Genomic DNA, 14,608 nt, shown 5'->3' on the forward strand with positions numbered 1-14,608 from the left:
GAATTTATAAACATTATAGTTGGCAATTAATAATTCAGATTTTGATAGGATTACTCTCTATCCGTATTGGTATACATTTATTTTTACTAACTGATACGAGTATATATTTTTGATTAATTTATTGTGATTAAAACTGTAAAGTGAGAAAAAAGTACAGAAAAAATACAATGTGATAATGACATTTTTTAAACTATGTGGAGATAATTAATCTGGGACGGAGGGAGTATGAATTTTTAAGATATAAGAACGATTAACCGCGAGGTGGTGGTGAAGTAGTTGTGGTCTACCCTTTCAAAGTGGAGGTTATGGGTTCGAATCCATGGAGCTGAAAAAATAAATCCCTCTCGTGACCAGTGGCGGAACTTGAAGTTTATGAGTAGGAGGGCAGGAAAATAAAACATAAAAATAAAAGTATACTGTATGCAAATGCAATTATGCAACACTAGAATTTTAATCAACAAAGGCAACATTAGATACAGACAAAGAGACAAAAAGATTCAAATACGGAGTAAAAGTTTATATGTTTACATGCAATATTATATTTTTAAACATGAATACATTTTAGTGAGAGTTAATACCTTGAATCCTTGGTTTATTTTGGGGCTTTCTAACACTTTACAAAATGACAGCGACAATACTTGGTTTATTTTGCAACTCACTTTTTTGCTTTGGTCTTTTGCAGTAGGGAAAAACATAGAAAAGGAAATTTTTGAAGAGAAGAAACAACAATGACGGTTAAGTTTTAAGAAAGGAAAAAATAAAGTAGCAAATTAGGAGGGCTAATAAAGCATTCGTATTTTTTTTTACCCCTTTAATATAAGAAAAGTACACTTGTGAACCAAAAGTTTAGGGTGGCGGTTGCCCTCCTTTGTCTCAACAAAGGTCCGCCCTTGCTCGTGACCACGAAGGTTTACCCGCGATGACTTCGAGCTGCTCGTAAAGTGGGAAGTCGCCTTGTGATTAGTCGGACCACAAAGCAAGTCTGAAATCCATATATCAAAAAATGTAAGAACGATCCACATTAATAATTCTATACTTAAATTTATAGTGTATGTAGTATATGTATGATGTGTAGTTATATATTTAAGGTGACCATGTGGGTGAATTTATAAATGATAATTTGTGCACATTGGTACCCACATTTGTTATATATCCATTTAAGTCATAAACTTTTATTGTTAAAGAATCAAATCTGATAAATATAGGTCGGATTTGATATTACTCTCTGTCATAAGATAACTATCTCAATTTGACTTTAGAACTTAGAAGTCTTTGTTCTTTTAAATGTTAATACCAATTCAATTACTTTATGACGAAGGAAGTAATTGCGATCCTAGTTATCATATCTCCATGCATGATGAAATATTTCTATATAGATGTTATGATTATGATGCAAAGGCTATATTTAGTGACTAGGTTGGAAAAAAATTTTCTCACACACGTAAGCATGATACGTGTTGACTTTGTAACGTGATTTTGAAAATTTTGTTATAAAGGTCATTGACATGAAATTTTAAAGAGAAAATTATATAAAAATGCATTGAACTTTCACTAAATTTCTATCGTATACATTCAACTTTCAAATCTTTTATTGTATGCATTCAACTATTTTAATTGTTCTATTGTATGTATCAAATAACTTGTAAAGAAGGTACCAGGTTAATATGTAAAAAAAGTTACGCGATTGGTCCTTCATGTTTGTTCAATTAATATTTATTTTTGACGCGCATAGTTCTAACATTCTCCTTCAATCTACTCCACTCACATCTTAATCTTCATCATCAAAAAAAATAAAATAAAATAAGAACCCTAATTTTGAAAACCTCAACCCAAATATGTGACTTTCCCGCACATGATATGATTTGAGTATGTATCTTAACTTTTCAAATTAAATTATATTATCTCTGATTTGAAATGTTATTTGAATCTTTAAATTTATATTTTTTCTAATTTTTTCACTCCACATTTTTAAAACCGTAACCATTTCAAGTTGACATAACCAACAAGCCTTGGTTATTCTTTAAACAAGCATGCAGCACAGATCACAGGTGAAAAACATTATGAATATTGTAGAGAATGCAAGATTTCTTAATTACAGTATAAGTTATAGATCATCACTTGTGACGACCCGGAAAATTTCGACCAATTTTAAAGCAAACTCTCAATACGATTTAATATTTTTGACACGATAAGTAAAGTCTGTTAGGTCGAGTCTAAAAAAATTTTGAACTGTTCAATTGACCTTCGACTGTTCTCGACGATTCACGAACCATTATTTGTAAATAAATATATATATTTAAATCTATGAATATATAATAATAGTTGGAAATATAGTATTATATGATTTGATTATTAGAATTTATTATGTAAAATAAAATATGATATTATAATAGTTATTATTTAAAATATATCAATATATATAATTGAAATATATTAAATATATAAATGTGATTTCAAGCCTAATTAATAAACGTCAGTAACACTCGGTTGGCATTTCGTTAGTGTTCAAATAGATCTAATACGAATTTAAGAAATTTTAAAAATAAAAGTTAGTCAGTAAATTCTAGCACTCCGTACATATTACCTAAAACTAAAAACAAATACTAGGCGAACCTTTTTGATCACGTTTTTCATATAAAGACTAAAATAAATAAATATATTTACTATAAAATTTTGAGATTTTTCTGAAGACTTTTGTCCGCCACTAATTAATAACGGAGTACGATATCCCACAACGTGTAAACTGTCGGCATATGTAACCAAAATAGAGGGCTGCTAAATTTTATTTTCACGTTTATTAATCCTATTATAGTATTGTTAATTATTATATTTTATGATATATATGTGATACATACATATCTATTTGATCACCAAAGTCACACTGCTACCCTACTTATCTTTCTGTTTCTTCTTTTTAATCAATCAATCACTAACCCAACTTGTCCTCTCTGATTGTTATAGAAAGCAAACCATCATAATCTACTATTTTTATTTGATTCATCATCTATGTATTATATAGTTATATAACACATACATTAACACATGTTCAATGAATCAAACTCAAATACATCAATCTCTTTTCTCTTTGATCAAACCTTACACCATCTTCTTCAACCTCAAACCAACCGTCACCTTCACTATGTATAACCACCATTTCACCATACAGTTTGGTTCTAATACAATTTTGTTCAAAGGTACATCTATATTCATTTTTATTAATATTAGTACTAGTACAACCCTATGGGTCTTGCTAATATACCGTAGAGAGTAAATGAATTCTATGTATTACGGTTACTAAACACAACCAGCAACCTTCCACCCATCGGCTATGTAACACCCCGTCAAATCCCTTTAACGGAATGTTAACTCTGGTCCCAGTGCTTGGCTTGACTTCTACGTAACAGCAGTATTTTACAGCGGAAGCAATTAATACCTGAGAATAAAACACGCAAAACGGGTCAACAATAATGTTGAGTGAATCTACAGGTTTTAGGTAAACAATACAGTATGTTTAAGAAATAACATTTCGAAAACGTTTACTAGTGAAAGACCACCAAAGTTTAATGTTAAAGTTTTTAGACAACACCGTTTCTCGTTTCAAAAGTTTGTTGACACTACCATGTCAAATTTCAATCATTTGTAGACAACACCCTGTCAAGTTTTATCTCATTTGCTCGTAAACCACAGTTTAAATATCGTTGTATAGTATCTGAAAAACAGTTATCAGAAAAATAGTTTAATTTCCTTGACCTCGAGATTCTATCGCTGCATACATCGAGCACCTGAATACTAGCATTAACCCGAGTATATAAGCCACTATACCCGCCTTTACCTCCTAAAATGTTATACACTTGTTCAAATGTATTTAATGTTCAAAATAAATGCACCACTGCTTTTATAGTAGGTGAGGTTGTCAACCTAACGGATCCGTCCATCTAAATTGTGCTTACACCGATGGTATTAAAAGTATTCAAGCTAGAGGCTTTTTGAACAAAACTCAGTATGCATATGTGTAGTACTCATGTCAATATAAAGTAATTTGAAAATGTAAATATAATAGCGTGTATTCTCATCCCTGAAAACATATATAAAAAGCGGGACTGTAGACTCACCTTTGAAATAAGCTCGGATTGAAAAGCGAACAATTAACTTGTACGGTTTATAACCAAGTAATGCAACCTAAGTATACGTATCTAGGTTGGTCAATATATATCTTAAACAAGTGTCGTTTCATAGCATACGTTGTCTTATTGCTCGACTCGATGCGATTTAAAGTAAAAGTCAACTATATCATGCAAGTCATACAAAGTCAACTGAAGTCAAACCGAGAGTCAAACTTGGTCAATGTGGTCAACTAAAGTCAACCTCAGTAGGTTCATGTCAAATATTAGTCAACATGTCAAACCTAAGTCATACAATACGTTTTAGGCCATGAATGATCATTTTCACAATTTCAGCTTATCGTCATGCACAAAGTTTATGAACACGTAGCATACTTAGCACATTATCTCATAGTACAAAATTCAAGTAAATATGAAAAACTCCAGATCATAAATATACTTAAAATCGATTCTAAAAAGTCCGGCCAGGGACCCATACGATAATTAAAATCAGGAATCCGAAGAGATACATTTGGGGTTTGGCAAGTCAGTTTGTGACCGCTCACTGATTTCATTTTGGCTATAACCGGAGTTAGGAACATGAAATTGATACAAGACCAGTGGCCATAGTTCAAAGACAAATCAAAGTAACACATATAAAAAATCTAGCAACTTTTGTTTAGCCAATTTTTACAGTTTATTCGTGCAAGTTGAACATTCAGTTTTCAGCTCAAATCAGAATTCAAATAAAGTATGGCTCTATTGTACCCAATGCATAAGATTTCAGAGATTGACATAAACTAAAAATAGTCACATATCAGGTTAAGTTTCATTTTCCAGAAGCATACATTCTCATGCAATTCACATAATCCACAGAGTACAAAACCGTGATCAATTTACAGATTCGATTCTCCTTTAGTTAGTCACATTCGCATGCGATTATCCGAAGATATAGATTAAATTAGCCTATGATATCCACATGAAAGATGAAGTACCTTTTGTCTAATTTTCAAATATGCAAAGCTTTAATCACAGAAGTTAACAAATTTTATCATACAAGGTTATTTTTATGCAAGTGCTGTATAAAACTACTTTTACACTCATTCGAGCATATCTCGGGCTATACATAAGCAAACGACATGTTATCCTAGTCTAACTTGAGTGTTTTTAAATTATCTTTCCAGTGGTATAAGTCTCACATTCCAATTCGTTTTCTATCAATACCAGATTTCTGATCAAGCAACAAAAACACAACGATAATTCAAATCGACATAACTTAATCGTACGGAAACGAAATCGAGCGAATCCAAAGCCTAAACTCAATAGTTTTTCGCAAGGAATCTGATTATAACATCATAATTAACATTTGAAAAAATAAATTTTTCTGATCAAACAAATACAAATTCGTTTTTAAACCCTAGCGCATCAAACAATCAAAATAACGATAACGATTAACACGTACGTGTATAGACTTGAGCAATTGACAACATAAATTACCTTTGAAACTGTAATAAAAATCAGATTTTTAAGATTAGGGTTCATGTGTTTATACCTTTGATCAACAAATAAATTACACCAATGCGTAGAGGAGAACGAGAGGAACACGATTATGTAAACGATTAAGCAAATGAGCAAGCAATTGAAGGTGTTCTTGATCTTGGAAGGTGGTGTTGAGTCCCCAAAATAATTAAGGATTTAATTATGACAAAACAATATTTATTTGCACTAAAGTGTTATGTGCAGCCAGCACACGTTTGTTTATGTATAGTCAGCTAATATAGCTGTGTCGAGTGTTTAGTATGCTGCCTAGTCTATCAGCACAAGGTAGAAATGTATTCTTCGAATCAGCACAGGATGTGCACCCAGCAAATCAAGAATATCAAGTGACTCAGCATATGAAGGACCAGTAAGTCTGGATATTAGCATACAACACAAGACAGCCATGCTCAATTACAAGCATGGTAGTTTCTCAGAGTGGTCTACATCAACGCACTATTCAACAGAAGTCGAAGACAAAGTTGAACAGAAAAGGACAGGAGTCGGCGGCTGACAAGTGACCTTACAAGACCACGTGGGAATGCAGAAGTGGAACGCATGTGCAGACATGTGTTATACTTTATTCATACCTAGGGAACACAACATTCCATTTGTTTAAATCAAATGGTAGTGCCAAACCGAATTGGTGTGTTCCTGAAAATAGCTACCTAAGAGGAAAGAAGGAGAGCACGCCTTCTGACACAATTGTCCCCACAAGTACAAGGCATCCAATGTACTAGTGGACAATAGATTAATTACACGGTTAATAGAACTACTATATATATTGTTGTATCCACTATTGTAAAAACTAGTGGTGTGGGTTTATCTGTTAGAGTCCAAACCGTGTAATAGCTTTAGTTTATCTCTTAGCTATAATCTAGGTAATCTGTATCAACCAACTATCATTTCCGCCAAAGATAGTTGTGATTCTTTCTGATTTAATCAATAAAGAATAACAGTTGAAAATTACCTGTGACTCTATCTTATTTACTACAGAATACTAAACGTGTTTAACTGACTAGTTAATTAAGAAAAGAATTGTATTCACCCCCCCCCCCCTCTACAATACTCCTGTTGTTATTAAGGGACCAACAACTGGTATCAGAGCTTCAGTCTTGATAATTAATATCTTGGATCTGAATTCTCTTATGGCTTCGTATTCAAACTCAGCTTACCTTGAGAATGGCTCGTCTAACAGACCACCTAAGTTTGTTGAAGATGAGTATGAAACCTGGAAGGCAAGGTTCATGCTCCATCTTGAGTCTGTGGATTCACTCATGCCTGGAATTGCCAAAGATGGCCCTTTTGTTCCCACTGAGACAGTTGGTAGTGCACCAGCAACAGCTGACACTCCTGCCATCCCTGGCAGAGAGGTTATTCTCACTCCCTCTAGATGGGATGATGAGGATAAACGTCGAGTTGGTCTTGACCCTAAAATCAGAACCCTGTTAGCCATAACTTTGCCTAACCCACTGTTCAAACTGATCAAGGGAAAAGAAAATGCTAAGCTTATGCTTGACTACCTAGATGTCACCTATGAGGGTATGGGAGAAGTTAGGCAGAACAGGATGATTGCTCTTAAAAGAGAATATGAAATGTTCTTTGCCTATAAGAATGAAACCCTTAAGCAAACCTTCATTAGGTTTAACTCTTTGATAGCAGACCTGACCACTTTAAATGTAACCTACACTGAATTTGAACAAGTGAACAAATTCATTGATGCACTGCCATGTAAATGGAAACCTGTTACTGACCCATTAAGAACCACACAGACCCTAAAGAACTTTAACCTGTCTTCTCTCTACAGTTCCCTTTGGAATCATGAGAAGGCAGAAGCCAAGTTTGAACTTAACATGAAAGAAAACTTTAGGTCTGCCCCCACCACTTCAAAATCATCTAAAAATGATGATGCTGCTCTTATTGCTGCTGCTAAATGGAAGAAAGCTCAAAAAGCTTTACTGGTTCAAAAGTTACTGGCAGAACAAGAGTCAGCTGATAGTGTTGAGGAAAGTGGTACTGGGTCTGAAGAAAGCAGTACAGATGAAAGTGATGTAGAAGGGTTTGCTGAAGGTATGGCTCTGCTGGCTAGGCAGTTCAAAAGGTTCAATCGTAGTAGAACCAGCAAGTCATACAAAGGGAGCAAAAAGCCAAATGCTAGGTACAACAGCAAGTCAATCAAGGGTCCTAAATCCGAGTGCTTTAATTGTGGGAAGGTTGGACATTTTGCTGCTGAATGCATGTCCAAGAAACCTTCCACGTCACATGCTAACTCTTTCTCAAAAGCTGATAAGTACAAAAACAAGTACAAAGCTATGAAAGCTCAGATGAAGGAAAGTGCAAAGACTGACAAGAAGGGTAAACAGCCAGAAAAGGTTCTAGTTGCTGAACATCATGACTGGGATGAAGCCAGCACGTCCTCGTCTTCTGATAGTGATACTGATGATGATGGTGCTGGTTATGCTACTGGTAAAAAGCTGTGTTTGATGGCCAAAGAGGTAGAGGAGTCTGATGAGGATGATGGTGGTAGTACATTTTTGGCTGATATGAGGGAAGCTGATCAAAACAGAGATTCTCCTCAATGGAAAACTGAAATGATGTATAAGGTTGATAATTTTCGAACTTATACTGATGATGAAAAAGCTGAAATGTTTGACTACCTAAGAATTGATTTATGCAGAAGCTGCAAACGAGAAGAGAGTTTGAAATCTAATAACAAATCTTTAAATGAAAAACTCAAAGGCAAAAATGATGAAATTAAGATCTTAAAAGATACAATTTCCAAACTTGAAAAACAAAACTTTGCTTTAGAAACTCTTCACGTTGAGGCAGCAGAAGTCAAGACCCAGCTGGACAATCTCAAAAGAGTTGTTGCTTCATGGTGCACATCTGCTCAACGCACAGCTAAATGTGTTAATGAGCAGGTGCCTGCCCAAGTTCAAGCCTTCTTTGCTGGTGACTATGCTGCTGCTGCTGCTATTGCAGAAGTTACTTTCATGGACCCGATTCTTGAAACTGATCCTGAAGCTGTCTTGCCAAATACTTTTGCCAAGATAGTTGAAGGTAAAAAGGTTGTGACAAACAAATTTGTTAGACCTACTGTGTCCCCACCACCTGCCATGAAAGAAATTTTGGAGGATGAAGTTAGAGCAAGAGAAGCCAGTAACTCAATTGATGAGACTACTGACCCCTCAAGCATCCACTACATGACTCCGAAAGAAAGACGTATTAAAAGGGAAATCACTGAAAACAATTTGAGAAAAGTTAAACCAACTGATTCCCCTTCGTGTTCGAGTTCTACCAGTGCTAAGCCAGCTGATGACCAATCTACTGGTTACCCAGTAGCTGCAGACAAGCCAGTAAAACGAAATACTAGCAAATCTAAGGCAGCAGTTAAGATACCTACTGGTTCATCAGCATCAGAAGACAAGCCAGCAACTTCCCACGCTAACTTGTCAAATGATAAAGGAAAGACAGTTCGCCATGGTCATGGTACTGGTTCCAAAAGGAAAGCTGCCCATAAGGGAAAAGCAAAAATTGACTCGACTGATGAGCTGTCTATCACTGAGATAATGACAGCCAAGCTTGACCAGCTAATTGAGGCAGTAACTAAAAGTCGACCCGATCCTACTGCCCTTATTAGATCTGTGCATGACCAGCCACAAAAGCCAAAAGTGAGAAAATGCTACAAATGTGGCAGCAAAGCTCACCTGGCTAACCAGTGTACTCAAACCCAAACCCCATCTGCTGCTTCTTCTAGCAAGCCAGTAGAAAAGAAGAAGTCATCAAAGGTGACTCCTTCAGAACCCATCCTAGGATGGGTTCCCAAAAAGAACTAATCTCTAAGTTATTGTGCAGGGCATTCAAAACAAGCAAATCTGGTATCTCGACAGTGGTTGTTCGAGACATATGACCGGAAGTAAGTCCCTGCTGATGGACTATCAGGAAAAGGATGGTCCAGTTGTTTCGTATGGAGATAATTCGTTGGGTTACACAAAGGGTTTTGGTACTTTGACAAATGGGAATGTCACGTTCTCAAATGTTGCATATGTAGTTGGGCTTAAACATAACTTACTCAGCATAAGCCAACTGACAAGCAAGAATAAGATAGTCCAATTCAGAAAGAAAATTGGTACTATTTTTGATAAGACAGGGAAGCCACTGCTGACTGCAAAACGTCATGAAAACATGTATCAAATTGACATGAACACAGCAGTCACAACAACTGATACTTGTTTCTATTCGAAGGCAGCAGACAACCTGAAGTGGTTATGGCACAAGAGACTCTCACATCTCAACTTCAAAGATATTCACAAATTATCCAGTAGAAGTTTGGTGTCTGGGCTACCCACAATGTCTTATGTGAAGGACAGGTTGTGTCCTGGTTGTGAAAAGGGGAAACATCACCATGCCTCGTTCAAATCAAAGCAAATCTCATCTGTTGAGAAACCATTTCACTTACTTCATATGGATCTATTTGGTCCAGTGAATGTGGCCAGCTGTAGTGGGAAGAAGTATACACTGGTTATTGTTGATGAATACTCGAGATACACTTGGGTGTTCTTTCTGAGGCAAAAGAGTGAAGCTGCTGATGAAATCATCAATTTTATCAAAAGAATGGAGCTTTTGAATGGGCAACTGGTGAAGCAACTAAGAAGTGATCATGGTACAGAATTCAGAAATGCTACATTAGAAGAATTTTGTGCTGACAAAGGTATTTCCCAAAATTTCTCTGCTGTGAGAACACCTCAGCAAAATGGTGTTGCAGAAAGAAGAAACAGAACTCTCATTGAAGCAGCAAGATCTATGTTGGCTGAGTCTGGGTTGAAGAATTCCTACTGGGCAGAAGCTGTGAATACTGCCTGTTTTACCCAGAATAGATCTCTTATTGTGAAAAGACATCAGAAAACTGCTTATGAAGTTCTCAAAGGAAGAAGACCCTCAATTTCATTTCTTCATGGATTTTGGCACTCCCTGTTACATTCTAAATAATAGGGATCAGCTGGGCAAATTCGATGCTAAAGCTGATGAAGGTATATTCCTTGGATATTCCAACATGTCAAAGGCATATAGGGTCTACAACAAAAGAAGAGGTTGTTTTGAAGAATCCATTAATGTTACATTCGATGAAACTGCCTCTGCTTCATCTACTGATCGTGAAGATGAAGTGTTACTGTTTGAAGAGCCTACTCAGCAAGCTCTTGATGATGAAGAGCCAGCAGCACAACCCTCACCAATCCATGCTGCTGGGTTCTCTGATGATGAAATGGAACATTCTGTTCCATCTGTGTCTAAACCAAGTGGACCTACTGGCTCTACTGAAGTGCTGCAACTTGAGCCTAGGTCTGCTGGTTCTGAGAGATCACAAGCTGGTACTGTTTCTACTGATATTGATCAGCAACCTTCTGTTGCTGCTCACTCATCTGAACCAGCTGATGATCAAGATGCTGTGTGTTCTACAACCAGCTCACCTGTTCATAACACCAAATGGACAAGGGAGCATCCGATTGAGCAGATTATTGGTAATCTTGCGAGTGGTGTTAAAACACGGAGGCATGCTACCAGTAACTTTTGTATGCATGTTAATTTTGTGTCTACCATTGAGCCCACGTGTCCTGAGGAAGCACTTCAAGATCCTAGCTGGGTTGGTTCAATGCAAGAAGAAATTACTCAGTTTGATAGGAACAAAGTGTGGACATTGGTACCTGAACCTGAGGATAAGACAAAGAAGATCATTGGTACTAAGTGGGTGTTTAAAAACAAGATGGATGAAGATGGTGTCGTTATCAGAAACAAAGCAAGATTAGTTGCTCAAGGGTTTAGACAGGAAGAAGGATTGGATTATGGGGAAACTTATGCACCAGTGGCTAGGATGGAAGCTATCAGATTGTTCTTAGCATATGCTGCTAGGATGAACTTTAGAGTATTTCAGATGGATGTTAAATCTGCATTTCTGAATGGGAAGCTGCAAGAAGAAGTTTATGTCAAACAGCCTCCTGGTTTTGTAAGCAGTAAATATTCAGACCATGTCTACAAGTTAGACAAAGCTCTTTATGGCCTTAAACAGGCTCCAAGAGCATGGTATGAGACACTTCATGTGTATCTCACTGGTATAGGTTTTAAAGTTGGAACAATTGATACCACTCTATTCTCAAAAGAGATAGATGGTGATCTCTTGTTGGTACAGATATATGTGGATGATATTATTTATGGTTCTAAAAATGAAAAACATTGTCAAGATTTTTCAAAACGTATGTCAAAGGCATATGAAATGAGTGTACAAAGAGATCTGCAATACTTTTTAGGATTGCAGATCAAACAACTTGATGATGGAATATTCATAAGTCAAGATAAATATATCAAAGATATGTTAAAGAAATTTGGTCTGACCTGTTTAAAAGACATAGGGACTCCAATGGCAGCATCCATTAAAATAGATGCTGATCCAAATGGTGAACCAGTCAATATCACTGAATATAGAGGTATGATTGGATCCCTACTTTATCTCACAGCCAGCAGACCAGATATTATGTTCACCACATGTCTCTGTGCCAGATATCAAGCTGATCCTAAAGAGTCACACTTGCTGGCAGTAAAAAGAATATTCAGATACCTAAAAGGTACTGCTAAACGTGGTCTTTGGTATCCCAAAGACCAGGATTTTGAACTAATTGGGTATTCAGATGCTGACTTTGCAGGGTGTAAAATAGACAGGAAAAGTACTAATGGTGGGTGCCAGTTACTGGGTAGTAGGCTAGTCAGCTGGACAAGCAAAAAGCAAAATACTGTGTCCACATCCACTGCTGAAGCAGAATATGTCTCTGCTGGTAGTTGTACTGCTCAAGTACTGTGGATGCAAAGCCAGCTAAAGGACTATGGTGTTCATGTTACAAAAACTCCAATCTACTGTGACAACACCAGTGCAATTGCTATCACCAACAATCCTGTGATGCACTCAAGGACTAAGCACATCGATGTTCGGTATCATTTCATAAGGGATCATGTTCAAAAGGGTGATGTTGAGTTACATTTTATTTCTACAGGCCAGCAATTAGCAGACCTATTTACAAAGCCATTAGATGAGAAACGTTTTAACTATCTCATCTCTGAGCTGGGTATGCTTGAGCTTTAAATAAAAGACAACTTTTGTTGGTGTGCTGGCTCTACAACGTGTAGGGCAAACCAGTAAGTCACATTTATTTACTTACTGCCTACATGTCAAACAACCAGCACAGCAAGGTCTTTTATATTTTGGTTACTTAAATGTTTTAAATGAAATAATAAATAGCTCTCCAAATTTAATGATTCCTTAAAACTGGAAACTCATTTACTTCCAATGATTTAAATTAAATTCATGACATATTAAATGTAACAAAAGTATTTTGTATTTAATACAAAAAATTATTTTTGAGGTTTTAAATCAATTTGTTTGAAATGAAATCTGATGCATTTAATGCTGTATGGGAGTAATGAGTGTTTAAGCCGTATAAATGTCATGTCAACCGTCTGTCTCCATTTGAAAACGTGCCAGTCTGTCACATCTGCCCACGCGCCTGCAGATGACAGTAATTTTCTCTCTCCTGCACTTTTTCACCCAATCACAACGGATAAAAGTGTGTTTCATCTTACAAAATAACCTTCGGTTATTCATTTTTCAAAACACACACACTTTTACTCTCAAAATCTTTTCAATCTTCAAATCTTCATCCTACACTCATCAATGGCAGAACAACAACAGCAATCACCACGTGCTGCAAGCCAGCAAGAGGAACAACAGCAACAACAACCTCAAACAGTCGAACCACAACAGCAACCACAATCTGCCCCACAACCGGCACCGGCACCGGAGGAACTGGTGGTTCAAGAACACGTCGTTCAAGGACCACTGTTCAATCTCCACCCCAACCTGATTAGGGCTCCCAATGCACCTGATCACTCACTGATTCGCCTATCTAGAGGCAATGCTGCACATGCCCTCTCTATTCCCAAATCGAAGGTTAACAAAGGGTATGAGGCCCTCATCGAATACATCCGTCAATCACCTCTGGCAAGAGCCATCACCGGTGTACCTTCCCGATTCTATGCTGCCTGTTTGGCACGATTTTGGTATACTGCCACTGTTGCTACCACTCCCGGCAACGTTCCATGTATTCGTGGCATGGTGACTGAAACCCTAAATTGCTCTGTCACCATTGAAGCTATTAGACGTGCTCTTCAATTGCCCGGTGGACCATTTGTTGCTTCACCTACTAGTGACGAATTAAGAAGGGAGGTGTTGGAGACCATTGGGTTTGCTGGACCAGTGGCACATACACCGTTGAGAAAGCATATGCCACCTCTGTGGTACTACTTCTTTGGGTTGATGACTCAGTGCATGAGTCAAAAGTCAGGAAGCTTTGACCAATGCTCAGATTTTGAGCTCAAGCTTGGTCATGGGTTGTTGTTCAACAGGAACATCGATTACGCCCTTGAAATTTATTTGAGGCTAAGGGAAATGGTGACTGCTAGAGTAAGAACCAACTTGATTCCATTTCCACGATTCTTAAGCCTGGTATTTGAAAGTGAACTGGGTGAAGCTTATCAGCAAATTGCTGATCAATCATTTGAGGTCCCAGTAAAACAAGGGGGTATGCCAAAGGATGTACCTGCTGCTCCATATGCTGAGTTGACACCAGCAATGAACGAGTATCTTGCTGCTCGTCGTGGAGCCACCCAATCGACTGCCTCTGGTTCTGCACCAGCTGAGGGGAGGGTCCTCAGCGAAAGCCAGCAACGCGAAGGAAGCAGCCAGCTACCTCAACTAGTACAGCCACCGTCTCATATACTGGTAAAGCAGTAGTTGTATTAGAATCTAGTGCTCTCTAATCATAAAGAACAGCCCTAGTCTTATATACTGACTACCCAATTCTAGTGTTGGAATCCGTTGCTCATCTATTTCTTGGTAACAGGCAAACCTAAGCGTGCTAAAGCTGGCT

The sequence above is a fragment of the Rutidosis leptorrhynchoides genome, chromosome 1 (genome assembly GCF_046630445.1).
Source record: "Rutidosis leptorrhynchoides isolate AG116_Rl617_1_P2 chromosome 1, CSIRO_AGI_Rlap_v1, whole genome shotgun sequence".
Classification (NCBI taxonomy): Eukaryota; Viridiplantae; Streptophyta; class Magnoliopsida; order Asterales; family Asteraceae; genus Rutidosis; species Rutidosis leptorrhynchoides.